The sequence below is a fragment of the Magnolia sinica genome, chromosome 6 (assembly GCF_029962835.1).
Source record: "Magnolia sinica isolate HGM2019 chromosome 6, MsV1, whole genome shotgun sequence".
Taxonomy (NCBI): domain Eukaryota; kingdom Viridiplantae; phylum Streptophyta; class Magnoliopsida; order Magnoliales; family Magnoliaceae; genus Magnolia; species Magnolia sinica.
In genome coordinates this window covers 27185765-27204878 of record NC_080578.1, presented here as the reverse complement: position 1 = coordinate 27204878, position 19114 = coordinate 27185765, and the positions used below count along the sequence as shown (strand labels likewise).

At 43.1% G+C, this 19114-nt stretch overlaps 1 long non-coding RNA gene across 3 annotated transcripts; it reads left to right on the top strand.

The window, feature by feature from the left end:
* Window positions 1–13: 13 nt before the first annotated feature.
* On the top strand, window positions 14–15523 carry LOC131249930 (uncharacterized). Of its 3 annotated transcripts, XR_009172907.1 has the most exons (4): window positions 14–162; window positions 13862–13953; window positions 14683–14731; window positions 14979–15523. It is a non-coding gene; the product is annotated as an uncharacterized LOC131249930 (long non-coding RNA). The 3 variants fall into 3 exon arrangements; XR_009172906.1 differs by lacking the exons at window positions 14683–14731; window positions 14979–15523 and adding an exon at window positions 14326–14665; XR_009172908.1 differs by lacking the exons at window positions 14–162; window positions 14683–14731; window positions 14979–15523 and adding exons at window positions 13671–13727; window positions 14326–14665.
* The last annotated feature ends 3591 nt before the right edge of the window (window positions 15524–19114 follow it).

The window sequence follows — 19114 nt, the reverse complement described above, 5'->3', positions numbered from 1 at the left end:
TGCTCTCTCTCTCTCTCTCTCTCTCACCCAAATCCCTCTCCTGTCTCTCTGTCGCCCTAATCCCCTTCCTCTCCTCTCTCTCTTCATCTCGATCTCTCACCCTCCTCTCTCTTTCGGCTACCTTGGGCTCTCTCCACCCGCAACAACTCGATAACCCATCAGGTATCTCGATCTCCACGCTTTGCGAGGTTTTTTTTTTTTTTACTGGTTATGGTATGGATTTACTAGATCTAGAGTTAGGGTTTGGATTTCAGAAGATTGAAGTGAGAAGATGCTTTTTTTCCTTTTCCATTTTTCTTTGCATTCATGTGATGTAGTTTCTGCTTCTCAGAATATTTCAGTATTTGGTAGTTGCACTGTTTAGGGCTTGAGATATGTTGCTTTTGTCCTTCGATTCATTGCAGTTTTCTTGATTTTGTATTGTTTTAGGGCTTGAGATCTGTTTCAGTGGTTCCTAAGGCGTTTCAATTCGTTTCTATGGATAGCATTTTCCCTTTTTCATTGAGATTTGCTAGATCCAGAGATAGGGTCTGCATTTCGGAAGATTAAAATGAGAAAATAGTTTTTCATTGTGGAATGAAATGGATCATGTTTGTCATTTACATTATGGGACCTATGAATAGCTTAGGATACATTTGATCCATTGATATAAATGGCAAATACTGATTGGTTATTGGTTTAGTGATTTGCCAGCAACTAATCCGATATGAGGAATTATATGATTCTGGACACATGCATCTATTCTTGGGCTTTCAATTTTTGCATGTGGGACCCATCCTTACATTGATCTTATGGTATGTACCTTGGATGGATCATACCCAACAATATCTGATGGGACAATCCCAACAGTTTGTTTTGATAACTTGCTAATAAAAAGTTGAGAAAAAAAAAAACAGCAATGATCTAGATTCATAGAAAAAAACCCGATGATTATATGACTCGCCATTCCGTTTCTTTGCCATACTACATTGGTCTTGAATTTCGCTTTGTTTAGTCAAGCATTTGGTAATTACATATGATAGAAACATTTACGAAGACAAATGAAAAGACATGACAAGTTAAAACTGTATAAATCGTTTTATAGAAAATTGAACAAACTAAAATAAGTTTTCTTGTAGCTGTGTCGGTATTTCTCTTAAACAGGTGTTTAACATGGCTTAAGGATTCAGGATCCTTGGCAATTTTTATTTTATTTTTTTAAATTGAAGGATCCATGTTCCATAAGAATCTAGTTTGGTTTAGCTGGTGGCGTTCTGCTTATCTCACACAACTCGTGGCTACACAGTCCACCCTACATGCGTGTGGGGCATCCGAGCTGTGCATCAGCTGGGTCCACCACGTAGATGAGCTGCCCAAAAGTACGACAATTTGCTCACCAGGCAGGCACGTGTACATTGAATTTGGACCATTGACAAGCCTTTTCTAAACTGCTCACTATTTTCATTCATTTGTTGCCTGCCTTATTTTTAGGCCCAGTCATCTACACACCAGGGGCCACCTGTACGAAATTGGATGTTCCACACAAGTCCAAGTTGGCTTCTCTGACTACATGTGCTTTAGACTTGGCAAAGTTCTTGTAGAGGTGTTGGAATGCAGTGATGCCGATCCTGCAAAAATGACTAGATGTTTCGTTTCTGTGGCACCGTCGAGCGAGGAAAATTACTTGTGGATCACAAGCCAAGAAAATCCTTAATTAATTTTGACGAGGGTACTATTTTAACCCTCCAGTATAATTAACAGAGACAGCTTCCCCTCTATGCCTTGGGCAACTAAGAATAAATGCACTGATGATAAATAATAGGTCTCAAACACGGGCAGTTGGGTGAAATAGTGCATAATTTCCGACATGTCATTTGAGTATGACATCCAACCTACCTAGTAGGTTGGCCCTACCATGAAGATCACCTAGCCCACCCAACCACACACACAAAGACCAATCCACTCATCAGGTGGTTCACATATACTTTCAACTAGATTGACATTTGTGCATTGATTGGATGGTAACTTATTGTACAACTAGCTGTGAGTGAGACCTCAATAACCAAATGCTTTTCTACTACAAACATCAGTTAGTCAAATTTGTTTGATTGGGCTGATAAAAAATTTCAAGCTTATGGAGCAGAACAGCAACTTGTGTTTCATGCGATTGAAGGTGTGTAGACTTGAATCTGATGTTAGAATCGACAAAAACAATACCTTTTTTTGTATTAAAAATACATATCATAGCTTACATTAAAGATACTGTCTCTCTGCTATTATATATTCTGTTGAATGAATGGGTTTTCTAGGTCAGCTGCATCATGCATGTACAGGTTATCCAACATAAGCTGAATCATTTAACTAAGGAACCTTTTGTATATTCTTATTGTAAGGTCCGTATCTTAGACTGTATCGTTCTGTAGGCTTCTACGGTTCTCGTGGTCGAATTCAGGCAACCCGCGACCTGTATCCAACGTTTGCGCACGATCCTAAGCCGAGTCCTGCATATCGGAGTCAGCTCGACCCGAGACTTGTACCAGTGCGACTGCACTGTCGTTGCGGTTCCGACGCCGCGTCTCGTGAGGTGAGGCGATACCCAGGCCAGGAGATTTGGGCCCGCGTTCAGTTCGAGGAAAATGCCGTGCGTTGCGAATTCCGAGAGAATCTCTACGACATGTCCCATCAATCACATCAATCATAAGTCAAGTACATCCCATCATAAGCCATCACTCACCCTTACCTCTCCTTACCCAAAGTTAAAGCAACTCATGCTTAGCCTTCCCTTTCTTACCAACAAGTCAGCAGAGCCCATACCTTCTATCCCATCTCCCTTACATCTCCTCTCTCTCTCATTTCTCATTTTCATTCTAAGTAAATTCCATGAGAGCAACGTCCAAGCTCCCCAAAGAAACTAGGTGTGGCCCACCTTCTTACATCCTATCTCCACCATCCAAACTTCATCTCTACCGTTGAAATGTATTCCATGGAGCTGCAGGACGCATCGATGGAAGAAGAAATCCAAGAAGATCTTTAGGCAGGTGATTTTATTTATTTGATTTATGATTTGATGGCCCACATATGTGGGACCCATCTTGATGTATTTATTGTATCAAAGAGGGACCCATAGTGGCAGGGTCCCTCCACCAACCGATTCTCTCTCTCTCTCTCTCTCTCTCTCTCACTTTTTCCTATTGAGGCCCACCGTGAAGAATGGATTAGATCCACACCGTCCGACCACGTTAACGGTGGGAATCCCACCGTGATGTATCATCTACACCGTCCAGTGGACGGGCCTGGATGCAATGAAAGCATAAATATCAGCTTATTCAAAAGCTGTGGGCCACGCTGACGTGTGAATGATCCAGATATTTGGTGGGCCATATGTGTGGACCCACCAGATGGATGTATTTCAAATCGTCCATCCATGCACACTGGACGGCCTGGACGCTAGACTGTCCCAAAAAAAATTAAAAAAAATAATAATAAAATATTTAAGATGGTCCTATGTGGGACCCACCTTTTGTTATCTGGTAGGGGGCGGGCTGTGTACAGCAGCTAATAGCTGTTGTACTAACGTTAGCAAGGGCCTGAGGGCCTGATCCGATGTATGTTTCATCTAGATCATCCATCCACACCGTCCAGATGGCTGGACGGTGGGACAGACATGGTGTATGTGTTTCATCAATGCCGTCCATCTAATTGCAAACCACACCGTCCGTCTGATGGACGGTGGGCCAGCAGTTGCTGCAAGCTGCTGATATATGTGCAGCAGGAAGAACGAGTCACTGTGATGTATGTGAAATCTTCTCCATCCATCCATCCATGTGGATCCACACCGTCCAGCCCTTGGACGGTGGGACCCACCATGAAGCATGTATTGCATCCATACCGTCCAACCATTTTGAGATATCATTTTATGGTATGGGAGAAAGAATGGGTAAGATCTAAAGTTCAAGTGGACCCCACCATTGAAATTTGTGGGGGACAGTGATATCTACCTTTCAAAATTCTAAGGGCCACAATAGTTTCCCAACAAGCTAATATTTGTTTTTACTTCATTTATCTCTATGTTAATTTATGAATTGGTTGGATCCCAACATATATCACAGTGGGCCACACCGTGCAATCCAGCCGTTGATCAGGTGGACCACACTGTGAAAGCTAGTGGGGATTGAACGTCTACCATTGAAACCCTTTTGGGTCATAGAAGCTTTGGACCAATATAATATTTGTTTTCCTCTTTATCCAGGTCTTTATGACCTTGTGAGCAGATTGGATGGAAAATAGACGTTATGGTGGGGTCCACCTTGATGTATGTGCTGTACATCTATGTTGTTCATCTGGTGGGCCCATTTGGGAGGTGCAGGCCCACCTGCTGTGCAGCTCAGCGTGATGTATGTGAGGCTTAGATGGAGAGGCCCATTGTGATGTATTTGAGGTCCACGGGATAGGGCCCATTATGATGGAATTGCAGGCCTAGATGGAGAGGGCTGATGTGATGTATACAAGGTCCATATGATGAGGCCCACCTGCTTGAATCTGAGGCCCATGGGCAAGGCCCATTGTGACTTATTCGTGGCCTATGGGCAAGGCCCATTGTGATATGTATTAAGCCAATTAGTGTGGTCGATTGATACAGCCGAATTGATGTATATGAAGCCCATTGGTGCGGCCCGTGGATGCGATCTGCTTGATGTATTTGATGACCCATGGGTTGAGGCCCAACGTGATGTATATAAGGGCCACAAGTGAGGCCCAATGAGACACATGTGGGGCCTTTGTATGGGGCTGAACTTGATGTATATGAGGCCCACTGGTGCGGCCCATGTGATATGGCCAACTCGATATATATGAGGTCTATTGCGATGTGTGATTACTCCATAATGTATGTAAAGATGATTATGGCGGGCCATGCCTTGTGAGCAATGATGGTTTAATGTCCACATTGGTGGGCAATGATAGTTAAATGTCCGCATTGTGACCTTCTCTTAGGCCCTTTGTTATGTCGATTCCGATTCCGATTGTGAGGTCGAGGTCGATTTTGATTGTCGAGGCCGATTCTGATTATCGAGGTCGATTCCGATTATCGAGGCTGATTCCGATTGTTGAGGTCGAGGCCGATTGTTTAGGCTGATTCCGATTATCGAGGTCGATTCCGATTGTCAAGGCCAATTGTCGATGCCGATTCCAATTGTCAAAGCCGATTGTTGAGGCTGAATCGGATTGTTGAGGTCGAGGCTGATTTCGATTGTTGAGGTCGAGGCCGATTTGACTATCGAGGCCGATTCTGATTATTAAGGCCGATTGTATAGGCCGATTCCGATTGTCGAGGCCCAATGTGATGTATATGCGGTCCGTGTTTGAGGCCGATTGTGATGTGTATTCAGCCTGTGTTTAAGGCCCAATGTGATGTATATGAGGCCTATGTGGTGAGGCCCCATCGTGGTGCATTTGAAGGCCAGGCGATGGAGCCCATTGTGATGTGTATTAGGCCCATGTGAGAGGCCCATCGTGATGTGTATTAAGCTCTTGAGTAAGGCCCATTGTGTGAGGCCATGAGTCCACTATATGTTAGGCTCTATGTGGGCCATTCCTTGGGGGTAATGTTGGTTAAATGTCCACATTATCGAGGCTGATTGATTGATGCTGGTTATTGATACCGATCATGAGTATGAGACAGCATAGCATCATGATACATGCCCATACGCATCATCTGCATGTTTATTATGAGATGTGATTGACCATTGCATATGCAATAGTACAACTGGTTTATGGGACTCCCTGATAGGTGAAGTTATCCCACATGAGCGCACGGTATGCGCAGGATTGATGCATGATTGGATTACATGAGTCATGCATCTTGCATTGTGTGATTGTGATTACTGTACGCTCTAACGACATCAGGGTTGTGACCTCCACAGGGATGACGTGAATGACTAGATAGGACACCAGAAATGTTTGGGTTCGAGCATCTGGGCACTTTGGATGTCCGTGGGTGAAAGTCCCTACACCTCCGAGGCCAGGAGACGCCCCAACGTTGAGATCGAGTGGATATATGAGCGCTCGAGTGCCGAATACCAGGAGGTCGCGTCTCCTACTGTGTCGTGGTCGGTTGGGAGGGAGTGTGGCCTTACCCGCCCAAGAGAAGAGGGCATAGCTAGGCTGAGTTTGACCAGCTCGTGAATGAGTCTGCTATTGACGTGCCGGGTAGATATTGGCTGACTACTAGTCAGGCGGATAGTGGCTGGGCTGCGCGGCCGGCCGAGGTGGTAGCCAGCTTAGAGTGTACTAAACCCCGGTGATGATCCTAGAGATGTACAGTACTGATACGTGGACTTATTGAGCAGGATTTGCGTATTCATTCATTCATTCATTCACTATCCACTCGGGCTGGTGGTGCGCAACTAAATTGCTAAGTGTACCTTCACAATGGCCAGGATTTTGGTGTTGGCGCGCGACTAACATGAGGTCAGAAGTTTACCACATTGAGTCTGACTATCCAAATTTAGGTATGAGACTTGTTTGAATAGAAGTCCATTGGGTGAATCTCGTAGCCTTTGATATTGCATACTGCCATTCCGACTTCACACTGCAGCTTGGTCATTTCATTCGCACCACATATTGCATATTGCATTACATCCTTGGCATATGGCATTTTGAGATGTTATGTTTCTGCATTTATATGACCTAGATGAGGCTGATGGTATTCATAGCTCTTCCGAATTGCATATTGTATTGCATCATCGATATCTGATATCTGGTTCATTATGTTTCCTCATCACATAGCCGATTTATATTATTTTATCAATATATGACATTGGCTTGCTATGTCTTTTCATCATATATCCTGGATGAAGTTGATGATATTTTATGGACTTATCAGTATTTCCGCTTACTCTGATATTGTATGATTCACGACCTTGTCAGTATTTTTGCTTATTCCGATATTGTATAATTTATGGCACTATATTGCATACTTGGCACTTACCTTTTGCACACACTTTCACCACCCTCTAAGCTTTCTATAAGCTTATGCACGATAGATGCGTGCAAGTGGTGTTAGGTCGCAGCCGCGTTGAGCTTGGAGCGTGCAGCGGACTTTTGGAGCTTTGATTTTTGATATTTGTATTCCCCTTTCAGCACTGTATTCAAAATTTTATATTAGTGAATATGTGATGATGATGTCGATCTTATGATTTGGGTATACTTGTGGTTATGCTTCTTATAAGATAAATATACGTTGGAAAATCTTCCTTGTAGGATCCCAGGATCGGAAATCTATTACATGCGTGATGGGAGCCAAGAATAGGGTACTACGAAGGCTGTTGGCACCAGATTCGGGGATCAGAAATTTTGTGAGCCAGGTTTTCGAGTTTGGGGCGTGTTAGAAGTTGGTATCAGAGCATAACTTGGGAATACCTGAGGATAACATTACATATCTGCTGATAGCTATCTTACACTCAATGATTGTTGAGAACTTAGAATGATTAGGTCCCCGAGTACTAATAACTTAGAGATTTTCTGATATAGCTCCCCATTATGTGTGACTATTTAAGAGTGTTCGAGGATATTAGGCCCTTGTTCCTTCTTGTAGGACATGACACCCAAGCGAGTGACCCGAGTGACTTTCGCTCCTTCGTCTGATTCTATCGTAGCCCCGACAATGCCCGTGAGTGTAGATCAGCTTCAGCAGATGTTACAGACCATGACCGCCATCCTTCAAGGATAGGGTAGACCACCCGCTGTTTCACCAGCCCAGGTTGAGTAGGAGTGCGTGAGCGCCCTTCTCCGAGAGTTCCGACAGCTCGATCCCCCCATGTTTTCAGGACGAGTCAAATCCGACTGCAGTCGAGAGATGACGCTCCGATGTGGAGAAGATTTTTGGTATGATGGCATGTATGACACAACAACGGGTTCAATTAGCAGTATTTCTTCTCCAAGGTGAGGCCGAGCACTGGTGGACCTCCGTTACTCATGTTGCAAGGCCAGATTTCGTTTGGACATGGGAGGATTTCGTAGACCGATTCGAGCAGTAGTATATTCGTTGGCAGCGACTATTAGAGTTCGAGACCTTGGTACAGGGAGACATGTCTGTAGCACAGTATGCGGCTCGTTTTATAGCGCTATCGAGGTTCGCGCCGTATTTAGTTGATGATGAAGAGCGAAAGGCCCGCCGTTTTGAGAACGGCCTACGTTTTGGCTCTAGGAGTCGTGTCGTCGGACACATGCTCCCAACTTTGAGCAGGTAGTTCAGAGGGCCCAGATTTACGAGGCAGAATGAAATGATTTGTAGAGGGCTCGTGACCACAGAGGAGACCGGAAGAGGAAGACCCCCTCTAGTAGTTCCCAGCAGCAGCAGTGTCGATGACTGCAAAGGCACAGGGACCGTCCATCCTTTCGAGCACCAGTAGCACCTTCAGCACCATCACAGAAATTGTTCACGGGCGTTTGCTTCAGATGTGGTGAGACGGGGCATCGCAAGCGTGAGTGCCCCCATTTTTTCAGCAGTAATGACCTCTTTGGGGGAGGACATACGCCTCCCCAATAGACCTAGGGCGGGTCTTATGCGGCTCAGCAGGACCCTCAGTCGCCAAGAGGAGTCGTCGATGATTTGCACGACCAGGCATTAGGACTATCTTGTTAGATTGGTCATATTGATGAGATAATGAGGTTGCAAGGTACCTCAGTTTCGACCGTTTCTGATCTAGGGTCTGAGGTTCAATAGGGGTCACTATAATATTGATGAGGCGTCTTGAGAGTGCGAGGTTGAGATTAGAGAGAATTATTTTCCTTATGTAAATTGATTGTGCCTTGATGTGTATATATGATGATGCTCCCTCTTCCCTTGTGTGTTCTATAAATTTCGAGGACGAAATTTTTATTAGGAGGGGAAAACTGTAAGGCCCGTATCTTAGACCGTACCGTTCCGTAGGCTTCCACGGTCCTCGTGGTCGAATTTCGACAACCCGCGACCTGTATCCAACATTTGCACTCGATCCTAAGACGAGTCTTGCATATTGGAGTCGGCTTAACCCGAGACTTGTACCAGTGCAACCGCACTATCGCCGCGTCTCGCGCGGTGAGGCGATACCGAGGCCAGGAGATGTGGGCCCGCGTTCAGTTCGAGAAAAACGCCCCGCGTTGCGAATTCTGAGAGAATCTCTACGACAGGTCCCATCAATCACATCAATTATAAGTCAAGTACATCCCATCACAAGCCATTACTCACCCTTACCTCTCCTCACCCAAAGTTAAAGCAACTCATGCTTAGCCTTCCCTTTCTTACTAACAAGTCAAGAGAGCCCATACCTTCCATCCCATCTCTCTTACATCTCCTCTCTCTCTCATTTCTCATTTTCATTCCAAGCAAATTCCATGAGAGCAACGTCCAAGCTCCCCAAAGAAACTAGGTGTGGCCCACCTTCCTACATCCCATCTCCACTATCCAAGCTTCATCCCAACTGTTGAAATGCATTCCATGGAGCTCTAGGACGCATCGGTGGGAGAAGAAGTCCAAGAAGATCTTTAGGTGGTTGAATTTATTTATTTGATTTGTGATTTGATGGCCCACATATGTGGGACCCATCTTGATGTATTTGTTGTATCAAAGAGGGTCCCATAGTGGCGGGGTCCCTCCACCAACCGATTCTCTCTCTCTCTCTCTCTCTCTCTCTCTCTCTCTCTCTCTCTCTCTCTCACTTTTTCCTATTGATGCCCACCTTGAAGAATGGATTAGATCCACACAATCTGGCCACGTTAACGGTGGGAATCCCACCGTGATGTATCATCTACACCGTCCAGTGGATCGGCCTGGATGCAGTGAAAGCACAAATATCAGCTTATTCAAAAGTTGTGGGCCACGCTGACGTGGACCCACCTGACGTGTGAATGATCCAGATATCTGGTGGGCCACATGTGTGGACCCACCAGATGGATGTATTTCAAACAGTCCATCTGTGCACACTGGACGGCCTGGACACTGGACTGTCCCAAAAAAAATAAAATAATAATAATATAATATTTAAGATAGTCCTACGTGGGACCCACCTTTTATTATCTGGTAGGGGGCGGGCTTTGTACAACAACTAATAGTTGTTGTACTAACGCTAGCAAGGGCCTGAGGGCTTGATCCAATGTATGTTTCATCTAGACCGTCCATCCACATCTGGACGGTGGGACAGACATGATGTATATGTTTCATCAATGCCATCTATCTAATTGCAAACCACACCGTCCGTTTGATGGATGGTGGGCCAGTAGCTGCTGCAAGCTGCTGATATATGTGCAGCAGGAAGCACGGGTCACTGTGATGTATGTGAAATCTTCTCCATCCATCCGTGTGGATCCACACCGTCCTGCCCTTGGATGGTGGGACCCACCATGAAGCATGTATTGTATCCATACCGTCCAACCATTTTGAGATATCATTTTATGGTATGGGAGAAAGAATGGGTAAGATCTAAAGTTCGAGTGGACCCCACCATTGAAATTTGTGGGGGACAGTGACATCTACCATTCAAAATTCTAAGGGCCACAATAGTTTCCCAACAAGCTAATATTTGTTTTCACTTCATTTATCTCTATGTTAGTTTATGAATTGGTTGGATCTCAAAATATATCACAGTGGACCACACCGTGCAATCCAGCCGTTGATCAGGTGGACCACACCGTGAAAGCTAGTGGGGATTGAATGTTTACCATTGAAACCTTTTTGGGTCACAGAAGCTTTGGACCAATATGATATTTGTTTTCCTCTTTATCTAGGTCTTTATGACCTTGTGAACAGATTGGATGGAAAATAAACGTTATGGTGGGGTCCACCTTGATGTATGTGTTGTACATCTATGTTGTTCATCTGGTGGGCCCATTTGGGAGGTGAAGGCCCACCTGCTGTGCAGCTCAGTGTGATGTATGTGAGGCCTAGATGGAGAGGCCTATTGTGATGTATTTGAGGCCCACGGGATAGGGCCCATTATGATGAAATTGCAGGCCCAAATGGAGTGGCGCGATGTGATGTATACAAGGTCCATATGATGGGGCCCACTTGCTTGAATCTAAGGCCCATGGGCAAGGCCCATTATGACATATTCGTGGTCTATAGGCAAGACCCATTGTGATATGTATTAGGCCCATTAGTGCAGCCTGTTGATACAACCCAACTGATGTATATGGAGCCCATTGATGTAGCCCATAGATGTGATCCGCTTGATGTATTTGATGGCCCATGGGTTGAGGCCCAATGTGATGTATATAAGGGCCACAAGTGAGGCCCAATGAGACACATATGGGGCCTTTGTATGGGGCTGAACTTGATGTATATGAGGCCCACTGGTGCTGCCCATGTGATATGGCCGACTCGATATATATGAGGTCCATTGCGATGTGTGATTACTCCATAATGTATGTAATGATGATTATGGCGGGCCATGCCTTGGGAGCAATGATGGTTTAATGTCCACATTGATTGACAATGATGGTTAAATGTCTGCATTGTGACCTTCCCTTAGGCCCTTTGTTATGTCGATTCCGATTTCGATTGTTGAGGTCGAGGCCGATTCCGATTGTTAAGGCCGATTGTATAGGCCAATTATCGAGGCCGATTCCGATTGTCGAGGCCCAATGTGATGTATATGCGGTCCGTATTTGAGGCCCATTGTGATGTGTATTCAGCCCGTGTTTAAGGCCCAATGTGATGTATATGAGGCCTATGTGATGAGGCCCATCGTGGTACATTTGAGGGTTAGACGATGGAGCCCATTGTGATGTATGTTAGGCCCATGTGAGAGGCCCATTGTGATGTGTATTAAACTCTTGAGTAAGGCCCATGGTGTTGTATATTGGGCCTTTATGTGAGGCCATGGGTCCACTATATGTTAGGCTCTATGTGGGCCCTTCCTTAGGGGTAATGTTGGTTAAATGTCCACTTTATCGAGGCCGATTGATTGATGCTGGTTATTGATACCGATCATGAGTATGAGACAACATAGCATCATGATACATGCTCATACGCATCATCTGCATGTTTATTATGAGATGTGATTGACCATTGCATATGCAATAGTACAACTGGTTTATGAGACTCCTGAATAGGTGAAGTTATCCCACATGAGCGCACGGTATGTGCAGGATTAATGCATGATTGGACTACATGAGTCATGCATCTTGCATTGTGTGATTGTGATAACTGTATGCCCTAGCGACATCAGGTCTGTGACCTCCATAGGCATCACGTGGATGACTAGATGAGACACCGAAAATGTTTGGGTTCGAGCATCTGGGCACTTTAGATGTCCGTGGGTGAAAGTGCTTAAACCTCCGAGGCCAGTAGACGCTCTAACTTCGAGACCGAGTGGATACATGAGCGCCCGAGTGTCGAATATCAGAAGGCCGCGTCTCCCACTGTGTCGTGGTCAGTTAGGAGGGGGTGTGGCCTTACCCGCCCGAGAGAAGGGGGCATAACTAGGTTGAGTTTGACCAACTCGTGAATGGGTCTGCTATCGACGTGCCGGGTAGATATTGACTGACTACTGGTTTGGCGGATAGTGAGGTCTGTTCCACTTGCATGGTTGCGCGTCAGTGAATGGCGATTGCATGTAGAGTGTACTAGACCCCGGTCATGATCTTAGAGATGTACAGTATTGACACGTGGATTTATTGAGCAGGAGTTGTGTATTCATTCATTCATTCACTAAATTGCGCAACTAAATTGCTATATGTACCTTCGCAATGACCAGGATTTCGATTGGGGCGTACGACTAACCTAAGGTCAGGAGTTTACCACATTGAGTCTGACTATCCAAATTTAGGTATGAGACTGGTTTGGATAGAAGTCTCTTGTGGTGGATCCCGTAACCTGTGATTCTACATACTACCATCCCGACTTCACACTGCAGCTTGGTCATTCCATTCACATCATATATTGCATATTGCATTACATCCTCAGCATATAATATTTTGGGATGTTATGTTTTTCCATTTATATGACTTAAATGCGGCTGATGGTATTCATAACTCTTTCGAATTGCATATTGTATTACATCCTCGATATCTGATATCTAGTTCATTATGTTTCCGTATCACATAACCGATTTACATTACTTTCTCAGTATATGATATTGGCTTGCTATGTCTTTTCATCATGTATCCTGGATGAAGTTGATGATATTTTATGGACTTATCAGTATTTCCGCCCACTCTGATATCGTATGATTAACGACCTTGTCAGTATTTCTGCTTATTCCAATATTGTATAATTTATGACACTGTATTGCATACTTGACACTTACCTTGTGCATACACTTTCACCACCCTCAAAGCTTTCTATAAGCTTATGTACGATAGATGCGTGCAGGTGGCGTTAGGTCGCATCAACGTTGAACTTGGAGTATGCAGCGGACTTTTGGAGCTTTGATTTTTGATACATGTATTCCCCTTTCAGCACTGTATTCAAAATTTTATATTAGTGAATATGTGATGATGATGTTGTTATTATGATTTGGGTATACTTGTGGTTATGCTTCTTATGAGATAAATGTACATTGGAAAATCGTCCTTGTAGGATCCCAGGATCGAAAATCTGGTGCATGCATGCTGGGAGCCGAGACTGGGGTACTACGGGGGCTGTCGGTACCAGATTCGATGATCGGAAATTTTGTGAGCCCTGTTTCCGAGTTTGGGGCATGACACCTATTATTCAGTTGTTTTTCTCAAACATCCCATGACTAAGAGCATGATTAGGAATTGAATTGGTAAACTTGGTATTAGGTGTTATCTTCTTGTGCTCAATTCTTAATTTGTTATTTTGCAAATAAAAAAAAACAAAAAAAAAAACAAATGGGAACCCAAGGCTATTGTGCTCTTAGATCATGTATGTTGCATGCAGGTGTACCTACTTTTAGAATTGCGCATGATCTCTAAAGAGAGACTCCAAACATTAGTGAATGTGGAAGAATCAAAGGATGTACCTGCTATGAGGTAGGTGTTTTTTTTTTTTTTTACAAACGCACACTCACGCTGGTTAGGTCTCTTGCAACATGGACTTGATGTGGGCGCTTTCAAGATGGCTGGAAAAAGTGTCTTCTTTTGTTTCTTTATTTTAAAAATCACTGTTACTTTGTGGTTAATCATAAGTAAATTGCTTGTGTAATCAGTTTCTTGCAGACATACAATTGATATATTTAATTGTTTATACTGGTCAGTGTTGAAAGTTGGTTTTGTGATGCGTTCCTTGTAATGAAAGCCATACTGGAATTACGTTTGTCTATCATTTTCATTTCACTAGTTTAGCATACATATAAATCTAATAGAACTTGCATTGGATATCTGATAGTGTTTTTGGTTATGCAGTGTCATATTTGAATAGTTGAATCCACTTCGGAGAATAGAGGTGCACTTATCATACAGGTTGATTGATGAACAGTGTGTAGAATCGCAGCTGTCTGTTGTTAATCTTGAGACTAATTACATGGGCAAAATTGTCCAATACTGCTGGTGTTATATGTTTTAGATGTTTTCCCCCTTGCTTTTTGTGCTAGTATCTTTGATGGTATTTGCAAGTTTACTGCAATACAAGGCTACATCATCTTCATTTTACTTACTTCATAATGGTATCTTATGTATTTACAAAGATGGCATCATAATGATGAAGTGCTGCACATGCACTGTTTCTCTTTCCTCATGCAAACTGTTTATGTTGCCTTGCAGGATGGTGATGTCAAAATGGCAGATGCCACAACGGCAAAGACTGAAAAAGGTGGTAATTTTCTTCACTATGGAGCTATGATACTTTTTTCACCTGCAACTCCTAGTGCCCTGACTACTGGATCAAAAACCCTATTGTTGGCTACCCATCATATTTTGTCAAAAGAGCTGATGTGTTAGTATCATTTAATACCAGAGAAGTACTCTTGTGACGTAATTTTAATCTCTCAATGTGCATGGGAAATGAGATGGCCACATCTGATAAAATGAGGTAATCTGCTTCCTTTGTTCACCTGCAGAGAGGAATTCTTCAAAGGTGCTGGTGAAGTTGTTGATGTCTGATTTGCATCAAATGAAGAGGGTGTCTTCGAGGGATTCAGCCATGTTGAGTTTGCCACTGGGGCAACAGCTCACAAGATATGTTTTTTTTTTTTTTTCTGAGATACCTGTGTTATGTCAACATGAAACTGTTGGTAGCATCGGCTGGATTTACTGTTGTAGAGTTGTCTTGTTATTTAGTCATCTAAGTTTCAGGTGTCCGGTTGCCAAGTAAATTGTTATTCAAATTGCTTTGGATTTCATGGTCATCTACAACAGCCTTGTTGCTTTTGCCACATCACTCATGTTAAGGGCCATGTGTGCTGAAATTGATATGGTTTTCTTGGTGCATGCATATGCACTCCTGGTTTTTTGTTGTTCCTTTACATGGGTAAGGTTCCTTGTTTGTTTGATTTTTGATTTTTTCTTGTTTTGTCTTCATAGGGCCAATGTTCCTTGTTTGTTTGATTAGTACCCATTAAAAAGAGACCAAGCAAACTATATGCAAACTTTTGGTGCATGATCCACCATGTAGTAGCTATCGAAAATGCCGACGGTTTACATCCGTTGGCGAACAACGCTGACGCTCGCTTTCCCTACGGCCCGTCCGATGGCTAAAAGGCGTTGGGGAAGGTCATTGCTGATGGTTTTTAGCCGTCGGTGTTGCCCTAGTTTTTGGTAGTGTATGTCCAACTCATCCTACACACACATCCAATACATATCTTGTTTTGTGCCACATCACTTTAAACAACCATTTGAACTACTCCACCTCATTATCCATTATGCATCTCTTACAACCTACAATCCTTATCCATCCACTAGCCAATGCATGCCTAAATTTCTTCTACCTTGGCCAATGTATGCTTAGCACCATCCCCTCTATCCATCCACTATCTATAACATACACCACCTTCCACCTCACTTTTAGCACCAATAAGACCCCGTAAACTTGTCACATCATCTTGCCACCTCAACCCCTAATTCTCTGTATAAGAGTAAAAGCTCTCTTATACTCATACTTTTGCTACACTTAGAAATTTCTGAGATTTTAAGAGAGAGGGGGGCCAAGGTGTGTCCCACCATCAAACCTAGAGGGAGTGAACCACACATCATCATCCAACCGTCCATCCTTTTGAAGTGTGTGTACTCCTCCCTCCAATTCTCCTCATCCTTCTCTTTCTTCCTTTTGTATTTTCTTGATGTGTGTAGGGCCCACTAGTGTGGAGCCCATGTGTGCATGTATGGCTGGCCATGGTAGTCAGTAAGGTGGTTCACGTCAGTGTGACCCACCATGATGTACATTATATTATCACATTTCACTTGTAATCCCGTTTTCATATCTAGACAGCAACTTGTAAAAATTATATAAATCAACAATTTTAAGATCTTAACTAAAGCTTGGTAATAACAAGAATCGCACTATAGCATAACTCTGGACCAAATTTTATGGCTATTTAACGGTCCAATCTTCCATAGCATCAATTTTACTTGGCTGTTGTCCAGAAGTGCACTGATGGTCCTGATTTGTCAAAAATAGATCCCTTTTTCATTCCATTTATTGAACTCAATAGAAAGATATATTTCGTTGGCTTCGTAGAAATTCTAAGTAGCTTTCCAACGGTATATAATAAGCTTCGATCGGAGTTTAGACGACTATGATCTTGGTCTAATACCAAAAAGTATCTGAGAGCTTGTTGTGGCTACATATTATGTGGGCCATATCCGGAATTTCAACGGTTAGATATATTTTGTATTTTTCCTTACCTTAAGTTAGTTGAAAATCATATGTACAATCCTTGTGATCAGATTCATTGTTTATAGAATTTGAAAAATTCTAGATCGAAAGATGCTTTTGTAAGGGTAAAAATTGAATTGTTGTGTGTGGTCTAAATAGATCTAAGGCCCTGTATGGTTGGAAATGTGTGTGTGTATATATATATATATATATATATATGGGAAAAGGTTCTATGCGGTCGAGCTCATGGGAACTTCCCATGAGGTCAAGCTGTGTGGGCCCCACCGTGATGTGTGTTGAACATCTACCTCATCAGTTAGATGCACCATTCCATGGTTGGCCTCGAGCTTAAAATTCAAGTCAATTCGTGACTTTCGTGGGCCACACCACATAAAAGTTGAGAGGGGTTACCCTTCCATTAAAATATTGATAATCATTTGTTGGGCCCACTGAGATGTGGTTCAGAAATCCAGCCCATCCATTATGTGTGTCCCACTTGGATGAGGGGTCAAACCAAGTTTTAGACGCATCCAAATTTCAGGTGGGCCCCCCCAAGTGCTTTTATATGTTTTAGGCATGTCTTCACATGATTTTAATGGCATGGCCCACCTAAGTTTTGTTTACGACTAATTTTTGGGATATCCCATAATTTAAAGAGGACCCATCAAATGCATGGTGTTGATGTTCGACATGCATCACGGTGGGGCCCACACAATTCGACCTCATGGGAAGTTCCCATGAGCTTGGCTGCATAGAAACTTTTCCTTTTCCTCACACACACACACACACACACACACACACACACACACACAAAATGATGTATTCCCAAACCATCCATTAGCTCGAATTTTCCAACAGAGAATCTAATTATTAATATTCAATCAACACATTTCATGTGCTACTTGATGTGTATGTTGTATATATGTTATCCATAACATTCATCCTCTTATTGAACCACTTTACATGTTTAATTAGTTCATCTAATTTGGACACCTATGTACACTTTTGTGTGTCTTATCTATAATTTGTTAGTGTGTGAGCCCCACTTGCCATTAGATCTATTTCATTCCCTTTGCACCTTCTATTTACTAGAATTTTTCTAGGTACCCAACTGTGTTGCATGTAGGCCTCTTTGACACCTTGTGCTGGGCCTCACACTTTGTAGTTAAGGGTTTGACTATGAGGGATGTTTAATCCATATATCAATGGGCTGGGATGCCCTACCTTTTTGTTAGAAATGATCTCTAAATGTTTGGAAAGTGAGCCCAAAGTTGTAACAGACCCCATTGTTGAGAACTATCTGATTACTTGTGTTTTGTACAAACTTTGGTCCTCTGTAGTGGACCCCTCGCACAAGATATGTATGGGCCACCACTTGGAACCTTTAACCTATACCAATGAATAGAGAATAATATTTTACTTGGGTTAAATCAGACCCCACATGATTGGGGAGTGGGTCCCAAAATGGGGCCAGGCATGGTTGTGTAGAAAATTAAAATACCTATGTTTGCCCCTTTACATTATGTGTGCACAACCAGTTGGTCCCATCTTATATTTTTTGAAGTCCATATATAGTAATACCAAGGGCACCTAACTTCACGCTGAAAGGTGGTCCCTCGTGATCATAGGACGTACTCAAAATTGAGCCAAAACTAATTCTGCACCGTGTTTCTTGCACATTGTCTTCAAGTACACATGGTTGGGCCATCACCGTAAATTGTATATACTCAACCAATGAGGCCTGCCTTATAATTTTTAAATCCCATACATAGATCTACCTATTGGCTATTTTATTTAACCATATACGAGCTCCACGTGATTATGAATCTAACTCGAAAATGGCCCAGAACCAACCTTGAACCAAAAGTCTATTTGATATAGAGTTCATGTGGGCCACATCATTAGGGCCCACCACCTTCCCAAAGCATTTAATTCATCATCTAAAATCTGAAAATGAACTCCCAGGTTTTCTGGTGGGATCAAAACCTTAGATGGGCCATCTAGTGTAGGCTATCTTGTGTGGGCCTACATGTAATGAGGCCCACCTAACATGTTTTGTAAATGGGTATTATATAATTTATAAAACATGTACTGGACAAATCTTACTGCCCAGTTGTTGTTTTAAGATATGGGTGGCCTTGGGCTCATCTAAATGAGGCAATCCTAAGGCCTAAGTGGGTCCAACACCAAGAGAAATTGTTGGGGAGAGAAGCCCACCATGGTAACCTTCCCTGAACCTGTTGAGCAAGTCCATTGCCTACTGAGCAGCATGCCTTGCACACTGCCTCTAGTTAAGTGGACTACATTTTTCGACGCCGATTTTAGAATTCATAAATTGGATAATTAGTATTTTTCTTGGTTTACTTGTATATGTGGCTAGTG